At 42.0% G+C, this 12,153-nt stretch overlaps 1 protein-coding gene across 1 annotated transcript in view; it reads right to left on the bottom strand.

Moving 5' to 3' along the window:
• LOC106504335 (uncharacterized) overlaps positions 1 to 11,864 on the bottom strand; it is an 84,179-nt gene extending 72,315 nt beyond the window's left edge. The window contains exon 1 of the transcript XR_014809694.1: positions 11,794 to 11,864. The gene's annotated coding sequence lies outside the window, so the exon portion shown is untranslated. The remainder of the gene's footprint in view (positions 1 to 11,793) is intronic.
• Between the last annotated feature and the right edge of the window lie 289 nt (positions 11,865 to 12,153).

Raw genomic sequence — 12,153 nt, 5'->3', positions numbered from 1 at the left:
AAAGTTCAGCATCTTCCATCAATATGTTTTCCTCCATGGCATCCCTCATTTCTACTTAAGGGCAACAAGTGTAATGGCTTAATGGTCAAAAGCAGAAGGGGCATCTTATCTCCATTATGAAAAAAACATTTAAGATCTGAGCCCTTGGGCTTAGCTCCTGAAATACTAAATCGATTTGGAAATTTTGCTCTCTCTTTCCTTCCTCTCCAAAGTCTATTCACTCCATTGTGTTTCTCAATTTTGAGTGCTGAAAGCACTTCAGTTCTCTGCACAATCTGAATGCTTTCCACCCTACCCCTACCCTTCAGGAGATCCTTCCAAATGAAAGTGTGTCTACAGAAATGCAGAAGAGAAAGGCACATTCACACTGAGAGCCGCTTCATACTAATCCGGCTCATGCCCCTAAAGGGACCATTTCTCTTCCTTCCTCCCCAGGCTCTGTGCGGAGGAGACCTACTCCTTCCTGGGAGTCCTGTCAGTGCAAACACCTTAGCTGGGTTGTTTGGGTGGAAGGGATAAAGGGTAACCTGTGGCAAAATATGAATTTGGGTTTGGGTTTATTGATTTGTAAAGTTACTCTAATGCCCCCATAAAGCATGTCCCAGAAGTCATTTCCATCTGGTAAATTATGAAATAGCTTATGTGTGTGTGGAGGCGGGTGTTAGGTGTGGCAGAGGGAAGTGCTTCAAAGAGTCCCATTTCTATATCCATTCAATCTTTGATGTACTACTGAACATCAGACCTTTGGATTGGAGCCAAACTCAGCTTGGCACTTCAGTTCTTACCAGTTTGGGCTGACATTCAGAAAAATATTTTTTTTTTGGGGGGTCATTCTGGGGACAAGAGAGTCTCTGAAAGAAAAAGTTGCTACTCCTCTTCACTTCCAGGGCCATTCAGGGGGTTGCATTGGGAGTATCATAGGCTCAGAGAAACTTCTGGGAGCCCTTGGCCTCCCAGCCTCCTCCTGGTACTTTGTGAGGCTGAACTCGGGGAGAGGACTTTTGCTAGAAATCCTAAAAGTCACTGAATGATGAAGACCTATCAGAAGTTTCAAGATTTCTGTAAGTTGAGTCCAGATGACCTGTAGGCGATAGAAAAAGGACCTCAAGATGGACTGATTTAGGGAATTCCTGTCATGGTGCAGTGGTTAATGAATCTGACTAGGAACCATGAGGTTGCGGGTTCGATCCCTGGCCTTGCTCAGTGGATTAACGATCTGGCGTGGCCATGAGCTGTGGTGTAGGTCGCGGCCACCTTGCTGTGGCTCTGGCGTAGCCTGACAGCTATAGTTCCGATTAGACCCCTAGCCTGGGAACCTCCATGTGCTGCAGGAGCGGCCTAAGAAATGGCAAAAAGACAAAAAGACAGAAAAAAAGATGGACGTATTTAGGATCATGTCTACACTTCCATCATCAACTCAGTTGTTTGTTTGCACTGGGAGGGCCCTGTTTAGTTCATTCCTCTTGGTTAGTGGGAGATTTAAAACTTGCATTTCAATGGCATGTGCAAGGCTCAGCCTTAGTCAATATTTACACATAATGATAGGTCTCATCAAGGCATAAGGACCCAGATAGTTATGAAATGATTATACATCACAACCCATCTATAAACAGGATTTTAATTATCATCGGCAGCAGCGACAACAAACATTTATTGAGGAGCGACCCTGTGCTGTAATTGAATTAATGAATGTGTTAATCGTAGCCTCCTGTTCCCATAAATATTTGCTTAAGTTCAATCTCAGTCACATCACACAGGCACCAGACCAAGATATCCTGTCATTTAAGAAGATTAACTGTTTTCTTATAGTCTTAAGAGGTTTTAAGCTGTGTTTGGAAGTGTAACTATAGTTTTCTCAGCCATGCCATACTGACAATCAGAAATCTCTGGCCATGGCGGCAAATGCAGTAGAAGTGGATTTTCCAGAACCTCCCAGCAGTGGGATCCCTGCATATGGAGGCTCCTGTTCCCTGGCAGAGTATCCCAGTGTTGGGCAGGATTGTCTTGCCTGTTCTCTTGTTCCAGTTCCTTGTGGTCGCCCCTTGCCATTGTCCATGGCGGGGGCTCTAGGGAGCCCTGGGGAAACATGATTTCTTCTGGTTCTCAGGGTCCCTGGCTCTGGGAAGGGACACAGTTCTGAGCCCAACGTCTCTCCTCTTCAGCGCCCCCTGCTGTCAGGGAGCCGGTTATTTCTTTGGCCAATTCCAGTTGGATGTTAAGCTCAAAGGTAGGATGGTCTTGTGTCTGCAGGTGCCTGCCATGCTTTTGGTATAAGCCTTCCATTTCATCTTCCCTATTCCATTTAATCCACTCCTACTCCCAATTTGTGTGAACCTCTGCCCAGAATCACTTGATGGATGGGTGGGAAGACACACAGGGGCACTGCCTTGAAACACCCGGATTCGTTCTCAGTTCTCACACTCAGCCAGTGGCCCCAGAGCTGAGGCATTTAATTGTGGTTCCTATTACTTATTTCTTATCAGGAACATTTGGTCCTACCAATTTAACTTATTTAGAATTTAACTTAGATCTAAAGAAAAAGGAGGAAATGCACTATTTCTTGCATTCTCCATCCTGGTGATTGATCATTGGCTATGTTCTGTCCAGTGGACAACATTGTGGGATCCTCATGATACAAGAATTAAATTTCAGAATCTGTGCTCTCATTTCCTCTTGTAGAAGACTTCTAACTGTGATGCTAAGACTGGGTTGGACAAAAGAAGCAGGTTGAACTTGTTCTGTATGATAGGTTTGCTTAGTGGTTTAGCAGCTTGTGAACAGAAAAGTAGGACAGACAGAGAGCAAGAAGCAGAACAAGTGGGTGAACAATAGTTTGGATTGTGAAATCAAGTTAGACTTTCCATCTGATGGCCTGGTTTGGGAGTAAACCTTTATTCACTATTCATTAGTACCTACTGATTTTATGCTGCATTCTAAAGGCTGCCCACGTCGCCCTGAACTAAATAGAAATTGCCACAATGAGAACTCTATCTTTGTAGTACCTTAAAGTGCCAATGTTGATCTGGGAATTTAAACACGATGGTGGCAGATCTCTGTGTTCTACCTGGAGGTGTTCTGTATGTAATAGATGATTGTCACTGAAAGTCCTGGAGGCCTGGACACCCTTCCTTTGGGATTTTTTTAATACTAGAGGCATGAATGAGGAACTCCTATGGGCACAGTGGGAATTTGTTAAATCCCGCCCATTTCTTTCTTTACTAAGAAAAGTGAGGTGATAAGATGTGATAGAGAATAGCATACATGTTCTATAGTATGTGCCTCTAGGCAATATGCCTTCCTCTGTATTATTTTATTTATCCCGTTAGGAGGCTATGGACTTTCACTGACCGCCCCTCCCCCCACCCCCATCTCAGTAACAGTAATTATCACACTTGTATAACAACGAATAATAATCGATAAATAATACAGCAAATTAATGATAAATAATCCTACTCTCTGGTGATTAAGCACATGTGCATGGTTGATTCCCATCCCCTTTTTTAGTAATCAGCCTTTTCAGAAATGAAAGACATGAATTTGTTGCTTCTACACTGTTTTGACCACGTGAATTAATGAGCCACTATCTCGTAAATGAAATAACAAACAAACCACACTAACAAAACACAATTCTAAATGCAGAGAAAACAAGGGATTCCCTTTGACGGTAGGGAAAAAAAACGCTGTCATGAATTAAGTGGTCTGCTTGTATCAGGCATTTCCTACATGCTATTTCATTTCATTTTCACAACTTTACGAGACAGACATTAGTGTAACCATTTTACAGATAGAGAAACTGAGTCTTAAAGGGTTTAACATATTGTTTAGGGACCCATAAAGGCAATTCCATGGAATTGGAATTTAAATGTGGGTCTGTTTGAGCCTAAGGTCTATACTCATATATGCTACAACACTGCTTCCTAGACTTGGAAATTACAGCAGAGAGCAGAGCTGCACAGAGAGACGGGGCAGGGTGGAGGTATTAAGAAAGCTGGAACTACAGGGCTTAACAGAATTGGGAAAGACATAGAAACTACAAAGTAACTGGCCAATTATCTGATCGTGTTTTGAGACAGAGGTCTGACAGTTCATCCTGAGCATGGTCTAAATTGTTGGGTTTAGATTAAAGTGTTTGAGAAATTCACAAGAGGGTTAAAGTATAATCGCTTTCATTGCTTTATTTAAGTCATAAAAAAAGATTAACATGTACTAAGCTGAACTGAAATTACAGGGGCAAAGCTAACAAGAAGTAATTTTGCCTTTGACAGATTCCCTTCCTTATTCCGCCACTCGCTCCAGATGGAGGATAATGTAAACTTTATATCATAGGAGTAAATGCCTATTGATTGATTAAACATTGATGATGGCACTCTGTCTCCATCTGTATAGGAAAGTGGCTGTTTTCAAAATTAACCCTTTTATGGGTCTGACACATGCTATCAAGATGCATCCTGAATTTTGGAAGCCAGACTGCCCACAGCTGTGCAATTATGTAAACTAGGCTGTTTTCCAGACATCATTTGCATGCAATGGTAAAAAGCTACTTTTGTAGTTTAGTTTAGATACAACACACATTGGAATACTGTTATAGACTTCCTTTCTTTGGCTGTGCAAGATGATTCACAATTATTTGGGACTTTCCTTTTACTTCACAATAAACAGATTTTCCCTGAGTACAAGTTCACCATCAAGGAGTTCCCCATGTAGTTGAAATAAACATCTTTCACTTGAGATCTGTACTTCTAGTCTAGGTAGTCTTTTGGGCTTGATGAGAAAATTCGTGGATCCTCTTCCTTCCAGTCAGAACAGAAACGAACTGAGGAATTTGTATCTATTTTCTTTTCTTTTTTAATCCCAGAAGCATCTTTTCTCTCATGCACAATCCTTCATTTGGTTTGTGACTCTGGAGCGTGAGACCTGCTCCTGGGTCCCACCTACAATTCATCCTACTCAGTGTTCTGTTCTAGGATTTAGCTAATAGGTTGGCCTGGTTCAGCTGGACATCAATCTTTTCCAGTGATGTAATACAAAGCATTCTTTTCTTTTCTTTTCTTTTTTTCCCATTCAGCTGTATCTTATGAGCAGCTGCCATGTGCAAAGCATTGCTACAAACCCATGGAGGACACACAACATCTGAGACACATTCACTGCCTTAGAATTTAGTAGGAAAAATAAAATGTGCATACCTAGACCTAAGTATAAGGGAATCAATACTAACTTATGAGAAAAGAGAAATTAAAGTGAGGGAAGGGTGTTCAGACCTCAGAGATACGTAATAGAAAGCCATAAATTTTGAATACATTGTGCATGAATTTAAAGCCTTGAAAATTTCCTTTCCACCCCTCTTCTAAACCAGGATTTCCTTTTGTTGGCATGGGGCACATCAGATGACAGGTCATGAGTTATTTTGTCCTCAAAGACAAAGTTACACATTTGATTCCCCTCACTTTTGTAATGAAGTTTTTTAATAGGTCAGCATACAGGACTTCAAAAGCCATGACACAGAAGTAGATCAGTGTGCAAAGAGGCACCTCTACTCACAAGATGTATGATTTCATTGGTAGTATAAAATATTGGGTGCTATTTCCAATTCTGCCCCTTGTTCACTTGGTAGTCACTTACCACTCTATCTTTTAGTTTTCCTAGTGATAAAATGTAGATAATAAGATTTCAGCAGCCATTATAGGAAATTAATGGTTAAAAGGGTCTTTAAAATCCCAGTATTTAAGAAATAACCATTTGGGCAAAATTTAGGTATAATATACAGGAAGAGAACTCCAAGTTCCTTTAAAATAGCATTGTGAACATTTTACAAATGTATAAAAATACTTTAAAAATTATATAACTGGTGTTTAGTCATTGCTGTTATTTAATTCATGCTATCCTTTTCCTTTTTAAAGCATCAGACAAGACTTTTCCTCATTTTCTGTCTGAAGTAGTTCTGAACCCATTCTTTCTCCAGAGGTTAGGGTACCTCTCCTAAAGTTCAAGCCTACGCTGGATTCCAGGTTCTCATGTCATTTCTGGATCTTGTGTCATAAAATTTCCCTAATTTCTATTGGCTAATTTCCCTCATCACGTTAATAAACCTCCCTTATCCTTAAGAAACAAAAACATACAAATGAATAATTCAATGCACCCCACCCCACTGTTGTAGTATCTCCCTTCCTTTCACAGCTCAACTTCTTGCAAGACTATTCTACACTGTTGTCTCAACATCTTCATCTCATCATGCTTATTGTCTGATTTCTACTTTCATCAAGCTATAAATTCAATGGGCTGCATTTATGTTAATTACTTAGCCAACTAGACTTTTTTGGCATATGTGATCTGTTGATTATACCTTCTTGAATCTTTTTTTTTTTTTCTCTTTTTTTAGGGTTATACCCATGGCATATGGAAGTTCCCAGGCCAGGGGTTGAGTCAGAGCTCCACAGGCACAGCAACACCAGATCCCAGCTGTGTCCAGACCTACACCACAGCTCACCGCAACACTGGATCCTTAACCCACTGAGCGAAGCAGGGATTGAACCTGCATCCTCATGGATCCTAGTCAGGTTCATTACCACTGAGCCACGCCAGGAACTCCTCACCTTCTTTAATCTTGACTTTATTGCCTTTCCTTATACCAGATTGTGTCAGTTTTTATGCTTCTTCTATGACAATCTCTCCTCTTGGCCTCCCTTAAAAATTGATGGGTGCTAGGATTCTATTCTACGTTCACTATACTTCAGAATCTCAAGTATCTATGTACTGTTTGCCCCCATGTGATAAGAACATACATGCTGGGAGTTCCTGTCGTGACTCAGCGGAAATGAATCTGACTAGTAACCATGAGGACTCAGGTCCAATTCCTGGCCTTGCTCAGAGGGTTAAGGATCAGGCATTGCTGTGAGCTATGGTGTCGGGCGCAGACACAGCTCAGATCTGGCATTACTGTGGCTGTGGCATAGGCCAGTGGCTACAGCTCCAATTTGACCCCTAACCTGGAACTTCCATATGCCACAGCTGTGCCCTAAAAAGGAACACCCATGCTTATTTTTCTAGCTTCAGTGTCTACTTTCAACCTTGAACTCATATATCCAAATGAATGCCGGCCATCTCTAATTTGAAAAGAGATCAGATAAATTCAACATGGGTCTAGACTCATCACCTTTCCTATGCATTATTCTCATTCTTTGCTCATTTTCCCAAGTCCAGGAGTCTCACAAGTTTTTCCTCTTCTTATATCAAATCTATTGCTGAATCCTAATAATTCAACCTCATAAATGTTTCTCAGATTTGTTATCATATTTTCCATTCCCACTGCATTGCCACAGACTTGTCATTATTTCTAAGTTAATACTTGCTACTGGTCTCCCTGCCTTCAATATTTTCCCAATATTGTATTTGTTTATATTTCTGCCACACTAATTTATCTAAAACATAAATCTGATTATGTCATGATCCTCTTTAAAAATCATTGATAGTTACAAAATATAATGCTGAGTTCTTTAATATAGCATATATTGCCCTCTGTGATCTGCTCTCTCATCCCTGGCCACAATCTGCATTAAAGTTATATCCCAGTCATGCCTCATCACGCACCTGCTGCCTGAAAACAGACATATGCCTTGATGCCTCCCATTAGTGAGCTCTTTTCCAAAGTTCCCTCTGCCCAGAATACCTAACTCCCCCTGTTACTACTCAATTCAGGCCCTAAATCACCTCCTTCAGGACGTTGCTCCCATTTTACTCCCACCAAAACAGGAGCCAGGTTCCCCCCTTCTGTGATCTCATCACATCCTTTGAATGCCTCTGTAACCATACTTACTACATTGTATCGAACAGCTCTATTTATGGGTAGTTCTTCTCACTAATACTTAGCATCTAAAGAACTTGGGGTGTGTTTAACTTACTTTGGGATCCTCAGTGCCTCAGAAGAGAAGCCATTTAATATGTGCTCAGCAGCATCATTCCAATCTTCACGGTGTTATCGTATCTACACCTACTGATATACAGAGAAGTTCAGGTTCCTATCAACAAAGGACAGCTATTCTTCCAGTCTCTATTGTCTAATGACTCTAACTGGCACAAATGGACCCAGTTTTCCAACCTTGAAGACACTGAAAGAGTGAGGTGTCCTGTTGGAGCTGGTAGTTCAGGTGCATGTGAACAGTCAAGGTCCCTGATCTCAGAGGGATATCTATATACAGACAGACTGAAGGGCTGTTGAATTTTGGTTTTTCAGGAATATAACATACTTAAACGTGGTGGGTAGACCAGAAAACAAACCTTAGTTGTTTTCCAGGTGATGGTGGTGTGGCAGTACTTGGTGTGGTACTGGTGAGAGATATTGGCATTATTTCTGCATCCTGGAAAACTAGCGTATTATATGGGGCACTCAGGTGGAATTTTTGGGGACACTTAATATCTGAGGATGACAGTGTACTAATGTCTTATATTAGCACTATTCACAACAGTCAAGATATGAAAACTAAATATCCATGTTGTGTATATATGACATGTTCTTTATCCATTCACACTCACACACACACACACACACACACACAAATGGAAGACTACTCAGCCATAAAAAACAATGAAATGGTGCCACTTGCAGCAACACAGATGGACCTAGAGATTGTCATTCTAAGTGAAGTCAGTCAGAAAAAGAAAGACAAATATATGATATCACTCATACATGGAATCTAAATTATGACACAAATGACCTTATTTATGGAATAGACACAAATTCATAGAGAACAAACTTACTTTTTCCAAAGGGGAAAGGGGGTGGCTAAGAGAACATTAGGAGTTTGGGATTAGCAGAAGAAGGTACTATATATAAAAAACAACAATAAGGTCCTACTGCATAGCATGGGAAACTATATTCAATATCCTGTAATAAATCATAACAGAAAAGAATATGAAAAAGCACTATCTATCTATCTATCTATCTATCTATCTATCTATCTATCATTGAATTGCTTGACAGTATACCAGAAACTAACACAACATTGAAAGACAACTATACTTCATTTTTAAAAATTGGGGTATTGATAATACCTTCCTCCTAGGCTGGTGGGTGAGATTAATGAAATAATGTATGTGAAGTACTTATTCCAAAGCCTAGCACATAGTAGGCACCTAATAGTGTGGTCCATTTCAACATGAGAATCATCTCTGAATCATCTCTAGCTTCCAAGCTTTAGGGACATACAGATGCACTTATGCACGCTTGGAGGAAAGAGATGCGGGTGGCTCTCCAAATACGAATTATCCTACAGTGAGGACAGCTTAGCATCATTTACATTGATGGTTTCAGGCCCTCACGGGGATATGGGTCTGGAGATGAAATGGCTCTTGTTCTTAAGAGACCCTGGTCTGGTGTGGGGTTATAACTCTAGCATTAGAGCCCTGGTCATCTCCTTCTATTTGCACGATTCTTGTCCTACACTGAACAGGAGACTCAGGGAAGATAATGATCCTCATTTGTATCAGTTAGGGTCTCAACCTGCTCTGAAATGTTCTTCATTAGGCTTGGAAGCCATATTTATTTTCATTACTCTTGTACTTGCAGAACTGTTTGCCGCTGCCTTTTTCTGGACATTTCTCCCTGCAGTGCTCATTCTTTATGTGAGAAATCCATCTTCTTATTTCTCCCTGTGCCATTCATTCCATTTTTATCAAACCCATGGTTCTTCTCGTCACTTCCACACGTACCCCCTGGATCCCTGTCCCTCCTTAAAGAGGTTGGGCCAGAACTTCTCTAAAGTCCCTTCGACCCTTGAGACTCCCTCTTTTCAGTGTCTTCCCACCTGTTCTGGTGTGCTCACCTAGCTGTCGCAGTCCCTTAATTGTGCAGAGATTGAAAGTTTGAATATTTAACCAGCTCTGTGCTGTGGGGATGAGCACCCAGCCAATCCCAGTGGAGGTGAAGAGAAAACATCTAAATGGAAAAAGATGGGCTTTCCCTTATCGTAATCAGACAACCCATAAGCAGTAAGGAAGGTCTTCCACTTTCTAGCTTTGCGTGGAGTCGCTGAAGAGAGAGACATCAAGCCCCTAGGCATGAAAGCCGAGGGCATAGCTGCTGAGGGGCTGTGACTGCACTTGAACAAAAGAATTTGGAGGTCTGGACAGTGCTGTGCCCAGGCCAGGAAAGTTGGGACCGTCCCAAGGCCCTGGCTGGGAGCAGTGGCATTACCATTTCGCACCCCTCCAGAAAGGTTTCTGTGTTCCTGATAATTGCCCAAGGCCCTGTGGAAAGCAGCAGCAGTCACAGAAAACTGCTGATGAGGAAACAAAACTCTTTTTCAAGGTGCCACTGTGAAAGTAGAAACATTATTTGGTATTTACTACAGCCCTCACTCCCACGTGGTCTTCTCGCAGTAACAAATGTAATTCTGCTAGTAACTGTTTTGGTAAATGAGTCATATTGTAGCAATCTTCATGAATCAAAGCTAATTATATTTTTACTCAGCTAGCACTGGTTAAGAAAAAACTCCCTCATTCTTCAATTAGCTGTCTTTTCACTCTGGTATTTATCTAGAGGGTCTTCCGCATAATTTTAACCTAGTTCCTTGCTCCCTCTTCCCCATCAGTTCATGCCTTTCTGATTTTCATGCCTCCCCATGTTTTCTTGTATACTCTTTGTCCTTGTTCTTCTTTTTACATTTGCAGGAAAACACTGCGGTGAATTAAACCAGGCTTGCCTGGAGGAGACAGAGATAATAGTCTCCTATAGCCAGGGGACTTATTTATGAACCACGGCATCAGTTTTTCATTCTGTAAAGAGATTACTGATGGCATGTCTTCTATCTCTGACCAACTTAAAATCTGGAAAACAACCATGGAGTTGAAATTAAATTAGTACTAATTACAGCTACTGTTTTTGCACATAGGTACCCCAAATTGTCAATAGCTTTGTACATACTTAGCTCCTGACAGGTCACATTGACTCAGTGAATTGTTATTTTCTCCATTTTACAGATGAACAAACTGAGGCTTAGAGGTTAAGTAAGTCGTCAAGGCCCCAGAGCTGCAGCAGAGTGAGTTTTGATTCTAGCAGCTCTTCCATCCTGCCTACGGCATTTCCCTCCCTTACTTCTCCAGGGTGACTCATCTCATTGCCCTTGCCCTGTTTCAGGGCAAACACAGAATCGTCAGACTTTTAGCCTGGATCACTGGAGAGAGCTGTGCTTGGTTCCAGGTCACAGGACTGAGCTGAGACAACCACCTCTCTGGCCTCCACCTTTGCACTCACATTTCCTTTTCTCAAAACTAGAATACAGATGCACATGTCTTCGAGGTCTGTGAGCTTCTATTTTGTGCCCTGCTGCCCTCCCATGGTCCTCACCTCTCTAAAAACTTCTTATGGCAGGCCTCGCCCTTTGGAGAGTCCTATTTATTTGCCTGGGATTGGGCTTTGGCCGTCGGGTGGTTCCAATGTGTAGCCCAAGCATGTGCAAACCTTAATGTGTGGGAATCACCCACATTCTGACTCCCTTGGACTGGGTGGGGCCTGAGAGTCTGCATTTTTAACAAGCTCACAGGAGCTGTGAGGCCTGAAAGATTCCGATTTAATTTGTCAGAGGTGTGGCCCAGTATCAGCATTTAAAAAACGCCCTCAATTGATTACAAGGAGCAGCGCATGTGGGGGGGGGGGGGGGCTTCCCTGTGAAATTACCTGCTCTGCCTCTCCATGGCAGAACTTGTTCTCAGGTGTGTTATGTTTTCAGGTCAAAAACCTAGAAAATTTTGAGTCGAGAGGGTTTTTCTGGGTATTTCATTGCCTTTAGACAACCCTCTTACCTCGCTAACACTGCTTTCCAAGATTGCCTTCTGCCAGACCTTGACCGCAGCACGGACCCCTCAAGAGAGCTACTTCCCCGCTGGGTGACCTTGGCCAAATCGTCTACTACGTTGGGCCTCAGCTTCTTCATTGCTAATAAAAGAGAGTAGAGTCAAATGCACATGAACACCTGGGATTCCCCAAGACACTCTTAGTTATACTACAACAGGGTCATGGTCCTTCTCCGGGGGAAAGTTTGTGATTGATGGGGTCCTGGGCAGCAGGACTGGGCTGCTGGGGCTCCTTCTGTGCGTGGAAAGGCAGGTTTTTTGGCGGAGGGGGTGACTGCGGGCTGGGCCTCCTTTCTGATGGTGGTCTGT

The sequence above is a fragment of the Sus scrofa genome, chromosome 7, assembly GCF_054392235.1.
Source record: "Sus scrofa isolate SSC_HxYL_T2T_F1_AM1 chromosome 7, Sscrofa_HxYL_maternal_Yorkshire_Landrace_v2.0, whole genome shotgun sequence".
NCBI classification, from domain to species: Eukaryota; Metazoa; Chordata; class Mammalia; order Artiodactyla; family Suidae; genus Sus; species Sus scrofa.
This window is presented reverse-complemented; position numbering and strand designations above follow the sequence as displayed.